Here is a 12,360-nt window from a genome sequence, read left to right as displayed (position 1 = left end):
CCAGCAGTATGTTACCCACCCAGCTGCAGAGTTATGACTACTGAAGAGAAATATTTCTTCATTGTTTTTGCAAGATATAAGGTAGTTTACTATTAATTCTTAAGTGGGAGTTAGCTCTCTAAAATCAAAGCAGAAGAACAGGCATGAAATATGAGTGGGAGGCACAGTTATACACAAGAACCAGAGGGGGGGTTGGGGGGGGTGGTATTTTCCCCTCCTACTACATACCTGCCCTGCCTGCTAAATCTCAATGCATCATATGTGCATCACTTTCCTCAAGCCATCTAAACCCACGGAATGGAAAAACTGTACACAATAAAGAAGGATTTGGTACAAATACATAGCAAATAAAACGAACATAAGAGGCAATATAGGCCCACTGTTGAACGAGGTGGGTGCCCTGGAGACAGAGGATACAAAGAAGGCAGAAGTGCTGAATGCTTTCTTTGCCTCTGTCTTTACTCCTGCAGACTCTCCCCAGGGGCCCCAGATTCCTGTAGCCCCAGAAGGAGTCAGGACAAAGGAGGAGTTTGCTTTGGTAGATGAGGATTGGGTTAGGGATCAGCTATGCAATCTGGACATCTATAAATCAATGGGTCCAGATGGAATGCACCCACGGGTGCTGAGGGAGCTGGTGGAGGTCATTGCTAGGCCACTCTCCATAATCTTTGGTAAACTGTAGGAAACAGGAGAGGTGTCTGAGGACTGGAAGATGGCAAATGTCACACCAGTCTATAAGAAAGGCAAGAAGAAGGACCTGGGTAATTACAGACCGGTCAGCCTTACCTCCATCCCTGGAAAGGTGATGGAACAACTTATTCTTGACTCCATCTCTAGGCATATCAAGGATGAGAGGGTTATTAAGAACAGCCAACATGGTTTTATGAAGGGGAAGTCATGTGTGACCAACCTTATAGCCTTATATGAGGAAGTGACTAGGTGGAGGGATGATGGTAGAGCAGTAGATGTGGTTTTTCTTGATTTCAGTAAGGCATTTGATACTGTCTCCCACAGCATTCTCATAGATAAGCTAAGGAAGTGTGGGCTTGACGATCAGGTAGTGAGGTGGATCAAGAACTGGTTGAAAGGAAAAAGGCAAAGAGTTGTGGTCAATGGCACAGAATCCAGCTGGAGGTCTGTGACCAGTGGAGTCCCTCAGGGGTCAGTGCTGGGACCAGTGCTGTTTAGTATGTTCTTCAACGACCTGGATGAGGGAACCGAGTGTACCCTCAGCAAGTTTGCTGATGACACTACATTGGGAGGAGTGGCTGACACACCAGAAGGCTGTGTTGCCATTCAGCGAGACCTGGGCAGGCTGGAGAGTTGGGCAGGGAGAAACTTGATGAAATTCAACAAGAGCAAGTGTAGAGTCTTGCATCTGGGGAAGAACAACCCCATGTACCAGTGCAGGTTGGGGGTTGACCTGCTGGAAAGGAGTGAAGGGGAAAGGGACCTGGGGGTCCTGGTGCATAGGGGGATGACCATGAGCCAGCAATGTGTCCTTGTGGCCAAGAAGGCAAATGGCATCCTAGGGTGCATTAGAAAGGGTGTGGTTAGTAGGGCAAGAGAGGTTCTCCTCCCCCTCTACTCTGCCTTGGTGAGGCCGCATCTGGAACATTGTGTCCAGTTCTGGGCCCCTCAGTTCAAGAGGGACAGGGAATTGCTTGAAAGAGTCCAGTGCAGAGCCACAAAGATGATGAAGGGAGTGGAACAGCTCCCTTATGAGGAGAGGCTGAGGGAGCTGGGGCTCTTTAGCTTGGAGGAGAGGAGACTGAGGGGGGGGCTCATCAGTGTTTACAGATATGTAAAGGGTGGGTGTCAGGATGATGGAGCTAGGCTTTTTTCAGTGATATCCAGTGATAGGACAAGGGGCAATGGGTGTAAACAGGAGCATAGGAGGTTCCACATTAACATCAGGAAGAACTTATTTACTGTAAGAGTGCCAGAGCACTGGAACAGGTTGCCCAGGGGGGTTGTGGAGTCTCCTACATTGTAGATATTCAAGGCCCGCCTGGACAAGTTCCTGTGTGATGTACTCTAGGTTACCCTGCTCTTGCAGGGGGGTTGGACTAGATGATCTTTTGAGGTCCCTTCCAACCTTTGGGATTCTGTGATTCTGTGAAATACAGAAATGCAGAAGTATCAAGGTCAGTTCTTTTTAGTTCACAGTCTTTGTCAGTAACAAACACCAAATTGATGTGAATTCAACCACCCTCTTTGAGCCAAAGCAAGTCCCCCTTTAGAAACCAGGAGGCTAGAAGCTGTCTTACAACATTCTGCCATTCTTTTCCATATACTATCTCTTTTTTTGCCCTTGAAGAACATTCCAGCACCACACAGGTAATACCCACCTATATTGTGCAAGGGCAGGTATAGTAAAAGACAACAAACACTAAAGTACCCCCCCCAAATTACACTTTTCCACTTTCAAATAGTTATTTATTAATAGATGTTTGACAAGCCTCTGCTTAACAGAAAGCCAGAATGTTCCAATGCAGCATTTCTTGGCTCAGGGTGCTCATTCATATTTTAATCTTGCTCTCCACAGTCATGGGTTATATATTTGCTATGTCATTTGCTTTTCTGAACATACAGGCCTTCAACTAGGCCAGAAGTAACACAATCCTCCCTGCCCTGGTTTCAGAGTTACTGAAACTGAGGCTTAATTCCAAAAGCTGCTAAAATACTGTCAATGCTTTTTGGTAAACTACTGCCTTACTGCAATAGTGAAAAATACAACTTTAGGTCTGAAAAAGAGGCAGGACCTTCACAGCAGCACTTCCTAACAGAATTCGTCAGACACTGAAAGCACACGAATTTGCATCAAGTGATTTCAAGCATCATGCACTCCAGCATTTCCTAACAGGCTCCAGATGTCAGTTCCCTCATTTGAGCTCCTCTAAGAGCCAGCAGCTACTTTTCACCATTTGTTCTCTTTCTTGCCTTGAATCAGCCTCAGCTTTCCTGAAAAAGATTTTTTTATAACCAATAGGCAATAACTGAAAGCTTCTCAAAAGATCCTATCAGGAACCTGAGGAAATGCCCAGAAAGAATCCAACAATATGCCCTATTTAAGTGTTTGAAACCACAAGTTCTACCAATACTGCAACTGAGCATAAAGTGAGAGATGTTAAACATAAGCTTTACCCTTATGCTATTAATGGGTAATATATGATTTCATATAATATGAAAACATGTTATTCTCAAATGAACTGCAATTTTTGTGTGTTGATTACTAAAGATTTTCAAATGCAGACATGAATCCCTGCATTGGCCCTTTTAGCTGACTAGTAACATCCTTATTTACCTTTTACAGACCTTCAAGTAGTGCACGGATCAAGGCAATCCATAAGCAACAAGTTGAGAAGCATTGGTGTAAGGAAATAAATCCTACTAATCTGATAACAGGCATGAATTTTATTGGCAAGTTGAGATTAAAAATAAATAAAATGGAACCAAATAACACTGAATTGAAAAATTAGAATGTTTTCAAACTGTCAAAAAAAGCAATTAATCTAACAGGAAGAAAACAGCTGCCACTGGTTCTTTCAAAGTTGTATTTTCAACAAGTAGTACCCCAAAATGTACTAAAACATAATTAAATAAGAAAAAAAGGGGAAAAAGTGAAAGCCTCAGGTCACTCCACTTAAGAACCCCATAGGCACGACAAGAATGTAAGAAGACCAGTAGTTCTTAAGCTTAGCTGACATCTGACAAGTGTGTTGCCACCACCATCTCCTTCCTCAGCACAGGTAGTGTCATGATTAAAAGTAAAACATTTCACCTGATAAAACATTTGAGACCATGACCTGACAATTTAAGAATCATTTACTGCCATCACTATTACCATGGAGCAGTGTTTCCATGGAGAAAAGCAACTTGTCTGTCCATTTGGTATGGAAACAAAGAGGACATTCTAGAAGAGAGCAGCAGCGTGTTTGAATTGACTCAAAACAGACTGGATAATCTCCATCTTCTGCATGCAGACACATGCAGCCTGACTCTGTGCAGTGTACTTTGAGGCTGGAACATCACTCTCATGATTTATTTGTATAATAAAGTGAAACAATTCTTTGATGATCATCTGCTATCAGTCATGCACAAGTTCTTCAAAACACTTCAATTTAATGAGATTAATATTAAACTTCATTAACACCATTAAGAGACTAAATAGTTGGAAAACGCCATTCAACACCAACACATTTCTAAGGTCAAAAAAAGAGGTCCCTTCAATTTGTTAATTCTGTTAAGTGTACTGGTGCTTTGCAAAGTACACATAAAGACTAACAGATCCAGAGTAAGGATTCTAGAAGGGATGCCCAGAATAGACAGCTCTGCTGAAAGTCTCACAGGGATCTATACCCAGAGAAGATCCTACACAATCCCTGTGGCACTCAACCAGCAGGCACCTAGAAAACAAATCCTGACCATGCCACGAAGAAAATGAAACATGCACAAAATAAATGTATTTCAAGGCCTGCCACAATGCAGTAACTTCACTTTCATGAGAGAAAAGCAAACTCACCACATGAAGCACTATGTTTGAAATAGCAGCCCAAGCAGCATTACTTAAATAGCTATTTCATACTCTTGATGTTCATACCACTATGGCTAAGCTTTCAGCAGCTTGTGAATCATGCCTCAAATATCCCAACAATGGTTTAAGGAAAGTAACTTGGAATTTTGAACCTGGAAAGATGACTTCTGTGGTCCAGGAGTTCCTCCAAGAGCTCAGACCCTCCACAGTTACAAACACAACTCCTAAACTTACTGCTATCTTAAAGCATATAAGCACCTTCTGTATGGTTCAGATGCAGTACTTATTACAGCTAAATACTGTACTCAACACAGCTCTGTATTTGCAGCCTCCTGGGCTGGTATTATATTTCTGTAAAAAGTAACTATATGTATTTCCAAGAATATAATGCTTTTAGTTGAATCTAGAGACTTTTGAAATTCATGCACAATTCAAAAACACAACCACATTTCAACTTTGAGCAAAAGAAAGGCCTTTAAACTGCACTGCTGTTTGCTTCTTGCTGCCTCTTTAAGGATATTCCTCTCTGTGCAAGAATGTGCCAGACCACAGAGACCTTCTGGAAGGTTCAGATAGGAATGAGATTAATTCATTCACAGCAGGACCACAAATTGGGACATACCCACCAACACCCTTAGTGAAACAATTACACAAGCATAGTCCTCTACTACTACATGTTATGCAGCCAGATTTCCCATGTTTAGGAAAATGGCAATGTCAGCACACCCAGTGTGAGAGACAAGCAATGGAACAATGGTCTTCCTCACCATGGTGCCTCCTCTGCTGGATTCTGAGTCTGTTGAAGATATTTCATGTTGGGCAACCAAAAAAACTGAATTACCATTTTGCACTGGATTACATTTATGATTAAATGATTCTGCAGCAGACCGTATCCATTGTAAATGTCACACTAAGCTTCAAAGTCAGTTCTGTAACAATTACAAGTAGTTAAACTATTACTAAAATATGGATTTCCAAACCCTTCATGCTTAACTTCACAGACTTCTCTTACAGTCATAGAGCCTTAGAATGATCTGTGTCAGAAGAGACCCAAAAGCTCATTCAGTTCCAACCCCCTGCCACAGGCAGGGACACCTTCCAATAGAGCAGCTGCTCCAAGCCCCTGTTGTCCAACCTGGCCTTGAGCACTGCCAGGGATGGGGCAGCCACAGCTTCTCTGGGCACCCTGTGCCAGCGCCTCAGCACCCTCACAGGGAAGTGCTTCTCCCTAATGTCTCATCTACACCACTATCATTAGAAAAGACACTAAAATAATGTGCATTATGTAATTCAATGTTTATCATGCTAAGTGCCATCATATTTACTTGGCTTACTGGATGCCCTGCTTAAGGCCAACATCAAAACATATGGGCTGGTATGTGCCTATCTAAGCAGGGGTTTGTATCTCACTTTTAAAGGCAGAAAAAAATTGCATTTAAAACTCAGCAGGTAGGAAAAACATAATAAAAGGAATCCAGAGCTTTCTCTCAGATCTAAGTTTGCAGATTCTGGTACAGAAAATAAAAATTCAGTAAGAAAATAAGCAAGAACATCTAGTTTATACAGGATCATTCTTATGACATTCTGCAGCTCATTCCAGCTCAATCAGGTACACCCTTCACAAAGGCAAACATTCATCCCATATGAACCACAAAGCCTCATTTTCTTATACCATGTATTTTATAAGGGACAGACTCTTCCAGAGAACATCTCTTTATTTTAACCAGGCATAACTCTTACGTTAACAGAATGAAAGCAATTCTTTGCTCTTCTGAAGTGCCTTCAAAGTCACTAGGATTACTCCAGGAAATGAGTGTTGCAAGCAGGATTTAGTATGCTTCTAGTCTAACTTGGAATACAATTTGCTTTTGCTATCATAAAGATACAAACCCAAAAGCTTGTAGTAGGTTGGGAAGTATGCCCACTGCTATGACACAGCTCTTTTTGACAGCGTCATTTGGTCTGATGAACAAAACTTGAAATGAAGAGTGGCCAACAAATGACTCAAACTGAAATATATCTATACAATCACTAGCAGAGGTCCTGAAAAACATCTTTCAACTCTATTTCAAAGGGCACTTGTTTAGATAAACTAAGCTTGAAGCAACTCCTATGTTACCCAGAGGATATCCAACCCAGCCCCAACACTGTAACACAAACACTATGCCTTGTCATCACTCTTCCCACTATCATGCAGCCATCACACCACAGTATAAGGACATCCCCATAAATAGCTACTGGTTTGCTGTAACCTCAAAGGGTGAATCTCTGCCTCCTTAAGAACCCAGAAGACATTCCTACTTATTGTATGTTTAGAAGGACTAGGGAAGAACAAAATTTGTTGCTTGGGAATTAATCCAAATGTCCCACAGTGCTGTCCCTCATGAAGGTGGTAGCTAATCTTGAGCTCAACCAGCAGCTTTAGATTTGTTTCTTAACTGAGAGAGTAGATGCTGTATTGCTGCATCATGGAGATGGCTTAAAGAGTTTTCTGTGCAAGTTCACAGACCCATGGTGTATGCAGCCAGGCTTGCATACAAATCAGTATTTATCTTTTGATTTTGAACCTGCTGGGTAATTTCAACTAAATAAAAGGCAGAAGACTTCTAAAAAAGCCCTAGATTACATTATTCTGACAAGTTTCACAAAAGTAGGAGGGAGACTCATGTCCCAATAGTCTTGAGTTTCTCCCAGTGACTTTAGATCAGAGCACCTAATTTCTGAAGCAGAATGGAAAACTGAAGTTATTGCCATCAATACATTGGCAGCAGGTTATATAAAATCTGAATGTAATACAGAGAGGAAGGCAACCACTGTAAGACACAAATCCACTGAAAATCAGAGGGGTTTAGTGACATTTCTAAGTTGGTAAATCAGACACATCATGGTTATCTACCTTGGGAAGTGCAGGATATTCACTGCAAAGTGGACAAACGTAATACTCTCTGCACATGCTTGGGAAAGGAAAAAGGCAGGGAAAATGCCTGTAAGTAAGGAACTGTACTAAGATCAAGATGAATCAGATCAAATATAGTAAGAGGCTTAGGACCCCAAACCATTAGTCAGATATTAACAGCAATGCTATGAGGAAGGTAATTCATTAAAGCTTCTGCTCTACTTATGGATCTTAATTCTGCGTCAAGGACATTTTAAGTCACCTCATCATTCCAGAACTTGCTATGCTCATTCAGATTCCTAAATGCCTTAAGATCCTCAGTAAAAAAGTATACCACTGAAACACAAAGACTGCTGAATATGAAGCACAAATAAGAGAGGGTGTCTGTAACAGTAAAAACCTATTTTGGGCTAGCAATTTGTGAGTAATTTCTTCCTCAATCTACGTTGCTATTTCTAAACACAGTCTGTTCCAGTTGTCTAAAAGATTCCCATCTTCAATTAATAAGGAATAGCTGGAAACTGTTAAAGAGCTGTAAGAAAAGAAATATCCAATGAAATATGATGCAAACTCTAACGCTTCAATCTGCCGCTGTACATGGGCATTATAGAAATGTCACTGCTATAGTCTATTAAAAGATCAGAAAGCACATGATCCTCCTAAGCATACATAATTCTCTACAGAATGAGTCAAGGACTGAGAAGTAAATGAAAGTTTGCACCTGAGAAAGTAAATAGTTCTGGTAAGCCCAGTATTGATACTTACTACTTTTCCTGCGTATTTCTAAGGGAATTCTGTGCCTTTCCCAAAAGCCCTCCATTTTGATAACAAGAAGAGTAATTTGTTTGACTGTCTGCACTGACTTCTGATAACAACACACTTCAACCATCTCAGAAAGTACATTCAGTCCACAATAACAACAATGATTCTGGAATAGTAAAGCATCAAGCTTAAGTTATCTGGGATTTAAAGTTTAAATGAAAGTTTAAGAAGCAAAATGCCACCTCCTGTCAGCCTCAAACCCAAATGCATATAAGCAAAGACACAAGGCTTCTCCCTAATACAATTGCGATTGGGGCAGCTGAAACAAAGATGCTGCTTTTTACAGTAAGAATTGAATTTTGATAGACTTGGGTGAAATTGTAAGTGTTTCACACTCTGAAAACATCAAGTCAGCATTCCCTTTTTAGCTCTCCATGTTCTTAGCCTTTTAAATTAGCACCATGACTGCTATATGGCTGGCATATAAAAAAGTAGAAGTACAAATACAGAACTTAGATAAATATTGCTGTGATTGCCAAGCAGAGAAGCAGAATGATAGTGTCAGATAAGTGAACTCTATCAAATACCGAGCTTCTCTCTGCCTTGCAATTTCCCCTCAAAATAAGCTAGAAATATTGTCAGTAAGATGACAAAGATTGGGAAAACTGAAGGGCTTTTAATGGTGTTTCTCCTTGAAACAGCAAAGTGAAGACATGTCTTATAAATTAAAAGAGCTCATGGTACTATTCCCTCAAGAGTCTTTGAGGTTTGTACAAACAATTGATGAGACATTCCAGGTGGAGAACAGCCAGGTGTTAAGGTAGGAACCTGTACAGTCTGTTCTCCAATACAGTTTCTAAATCCTTTCCAGCCTTTCACAGGCCAGGAACTGGATATCAGAGTTGTGGGTTATTTGTAAGGATCAGTTGTACCCCTGTGAGTGCAACACCACTCTGCAAAATTAAATGCCTGTAGAGAACAAACACCTGGATGAGCACAAACATATTAAATGTCTGAAATCATCAGGGACTGTGCTGCTGGCAGAGCTGTCTTGATTTCCACAGGTCAAGAACGAAATGGTTGCTCCAGCAGAAACTGGCATCTAGCTGAGATTACAGCTAATGCAGTATGTAATTGCCTTTCATGAAATAACCAAACACCATCCATCCGAGGCATTTCTAAACAGGCCGCTCCAATAAGGATTCCAGTGCGTTACTTTTTATACGTGCCAGCAGAGCCAGTAGTCCTTAAGGAATGCCAAAAGATTCAACAAGAGCTGCATTCATTCACGGTCATCATGTTCAAACATCAGAAAACTCACACTCAACATACAGAGCTAACATTTGACCTGAACATTTTAAAGAGTGAGAGAAAAGCTGTTTTGGAAGATCACATTGGCCAGACAGATCCTTCTATTTCTTTTGAAGGAAGATTTGTGCTGAAATATTCTGTCACTCCAAGAAAAACTTTAACGGGGCTAAAAGGATAAAGGGAGGAATGCTGAAGGAATTAGCCAATCCACCCAAGCTAAGTAAATAAAGGCTGTCCTGGATATTCACATTCACAAGATGGTAAACAGATATGGCCCATAGCTCAGGCAGAGTATCTACAGCAGCTTTACAAAGTCAGAGCAATCAAAGCACTGCTTCTTCCTGCAGTAGAATCCCACGAGGAAAGAGGTGGTTTATTTCCTACAGGATACCTCTGTGATGAGGATACAAGACAGCTGTTTTTCTGCTCCCTTCCTCTTTAAAAGAAACCATGCAAATTATGTAAAACTAATCTTTTTGCCAAATAAACTCTTCCTCTTGATCCCTAAGGATATGGCCATTTGAGGTCACATTTCCAAGCCTTCCTGCTTCAGCCAACACATCTCTCTCCCTTTGCTACACAGAAAACTTTAGTGCACTTCAGCACATGCAAGGAGCAGACAGAAAGAGAATCCTGAAATTTCATGGTTTTAAAGCAAGAACTAATAATCCTGTGCACTCACTTCAGTCATTCTACATTCAGTGTGTAAAAGAAGTTTAGTACCTGAACAGTTACAACAGACTAAGATAGATCATGGTTGAAGGGTGGTTATTTACTTTTCCTCCTCAGGATCTACTCTGCAGTCTTGTTACACATTGTAGCAGGTGCACACAGACAGGCACTTAAGGAAAACCTCTCTCTGGCACTGTTAGTTCCAGAATTAGAGGTGTATTTCTGTCCTTTCAATAAAACTCTTCCCAAAGCAGCAGGCAGAAAGGCACTTCCTCTTTTGCATCTCTTTTCTTCCTTCTTCCTACACATTAATACAGATATCACATGTTTTCAGATCCCTCTGCTCAAAGGCCTCAAAGCAACCTGTGAACTTCCATAAAACCCTTCCCATCCAGCACACTGGGTGAGTGAGTGATGGGGTGGGGAGGAAAGAGCCTTCATTTCACAGTCATGAACACAGTCACAGACTGGATTTCCATCCCCATGCTGGTTTGGGACAAATGTTTTTGCTGTTGGCTTTAGTTTGTTTTCATTCTTTAAATTATTTAAACCACACAAAGATGTTATAACGAAAGGGAAAACTAACTCCTGATTTCAATGCAGCAAGAGCCGCATTAACATCTGAGTAACAGCAACAATTACCTTGTGCCCCATGACAGCTGAGGCACTCAACAGAGCACACTGAACCGCCTCAGGTAGCAGCAGCACCGGGGATATAGCGGGAAGCAGGAGGGGCCCCACAGCACAGCCTTTGCCTGGGGGTCCCACAGGTTTAACCTGGCTGAGCCCCCCGGCGATACAGGAGGAGCTCACTTGCAAGTCAGTAGCTTTGAGAACAACGCACGCGTAAGGAGCAGACATAAACCAAACAAACAGAAAGAAAGCTGAGGTAAATTATAAGCCAAACGTTAATCAGTAAAACACCAGCATACAAGCGTGGGACGCCGAGAACTGCAGGTCAGCGTTTATACCGTGACGTGCTCAGACCCCTTCCCCACAGAGCCATGCACTCAAGGCAGCAGTAACTCAGCACAGCGCTCATGTCCCTGCCTGCTCCTCAGGAGCCGCACACACATCCAAGGGCTGGGCGCGGTGGGAGAACACACCGGGTCCCCCCCCGGCCCCTGCCCGCCCCGCTCTCCTCACCAGTCCGAGGTCACAGAGCTCAGCTACCTCAGCGGCAGCCAGCCCCGTCCAACCGGGCCCACGGCGGCGGCAGCCACAGGGAACCGGAACGAGCCCGAGCACGGGAACCAGCCCAACCGGCTGCTGTCACAGCGGGCACGTGTGGCGGAGGCCAGCAGCCCGCCGGGCCGCACCCAGCATCGCCTCACACGGGTCCCCTCACGGCCGCCCCCTCACCGCCTCCCGTCCTCACCGTGGGCACAGCGCGGCGGCCGGACGGGAAGCGGAGGCCCCAAGCCGGGAGACGCCCGGCGGCTGCCCCCACCTCAGGCGCCGCCGTTGCAAGGCCGGTAGCGCCGTTACCTCCCCGCCCCAGCTGCTTCCCCGCGCGGGCCCCAACGGCTGCCTCACCGGTGCCCCCTCCGCTCCGCACCGCCGCCGCCTCCCCTCTGCAGCGGCGCCTCCCGGCTCGCACGGGGCGGGGCGGGCGCACAACGGCTGCGCTCGGCCGGGCCCGCGGCGCCGCGAGGCGGGGACTGCAGCACCCGGAGCCCCGCAGCTCCCCCGCTTTGTTCGGCCCGGGCCGCGAGGAGCGGGGTCCCGGCTCTAACCCTGCCGAGGAGGAGGCCCTGGGAGCCCCCAGCACCGCAGCCCGCTCGCTGCGGTAGCGCCGACCCCCGGGCGATGCGCTGCAGTAGCAGGCAGGCGTGAACGGGAGGGGTTGGGAGGAGAGGGAGATGGGAAGCACACAGCTCTCAGTATAACTTCACTGGCTGCTGCTTTTCTCCATTTTCCTTTTGTCCTAACGCCCAGGAATTGATCATTCCTTCCTTTTCCCTACTGAATATTTTAATTTTCAGTGTGTCTGTGAATCAATACACTGGAACCTGGCACTACCCCACTGCTGAAGTTTAAATAGCTGCAGTGCTCACGCCAACACCATCATCAACAGCTTAACACCAATTTTCAAGGGTGAATCAAGCAGCTCTGCTTCACTTCATCTCTTTAAAGAGGCAACAGCTAGCTGCCCCCTAACTGCTGAATCCATCACAAAGCA

General features: G+C 44.0%; 1 protein-coding gene across 6 annotated transcripts in view; it reads right to left on the bottom strand.

Annotated features, from left to right (window-relative positions):
• The window catches only part of CLIP1 (CAP-Gly domain containing linker protein 1), a 69,096-nt gene extending 57,326 nt beyond the window's left edge, over window positions 1–11,770 (bottom strand). For 5 of the 6 annotated variants that reach the window (XM_034068087.1, XM_034068089.1, XM_034068090.1 and 2 more), the window contains exon 1: window positions 11,715–11,770. The gene's annotated coding sequence lies outside the window, so the exon portion shown is untranslated. Of the gene's footprint in view, window positions 1–11,556; window positions 11,579–11,714 lie in introns of those variants that run through there. The other variant, XM_034068088.1, reaches the window with a different exon arrangement.
• Window positions 11,771–12,360: the final 590 nt, after the last annotated feature.

Source organism: Melopsittacus undulatus, chromosome 12, assembly GCF_012275295.1.
Source record: "Melopsittacus undulatus isolate bMelUnd1 chromosome 12, bMelUnd1.mat.Z, whole genome shotgun sequence".
Classification (NCBI taxonomy): domain Eukaryota; kingdom Metazoa; phylum Chordata; class Aves; order Psittaciformes; family Psittaculidae; genus Melopsittacus; species Melopsittacus undulatus.
This window is presented reverse-complemented; position numbering and strand designations above follow the sequence as displayed.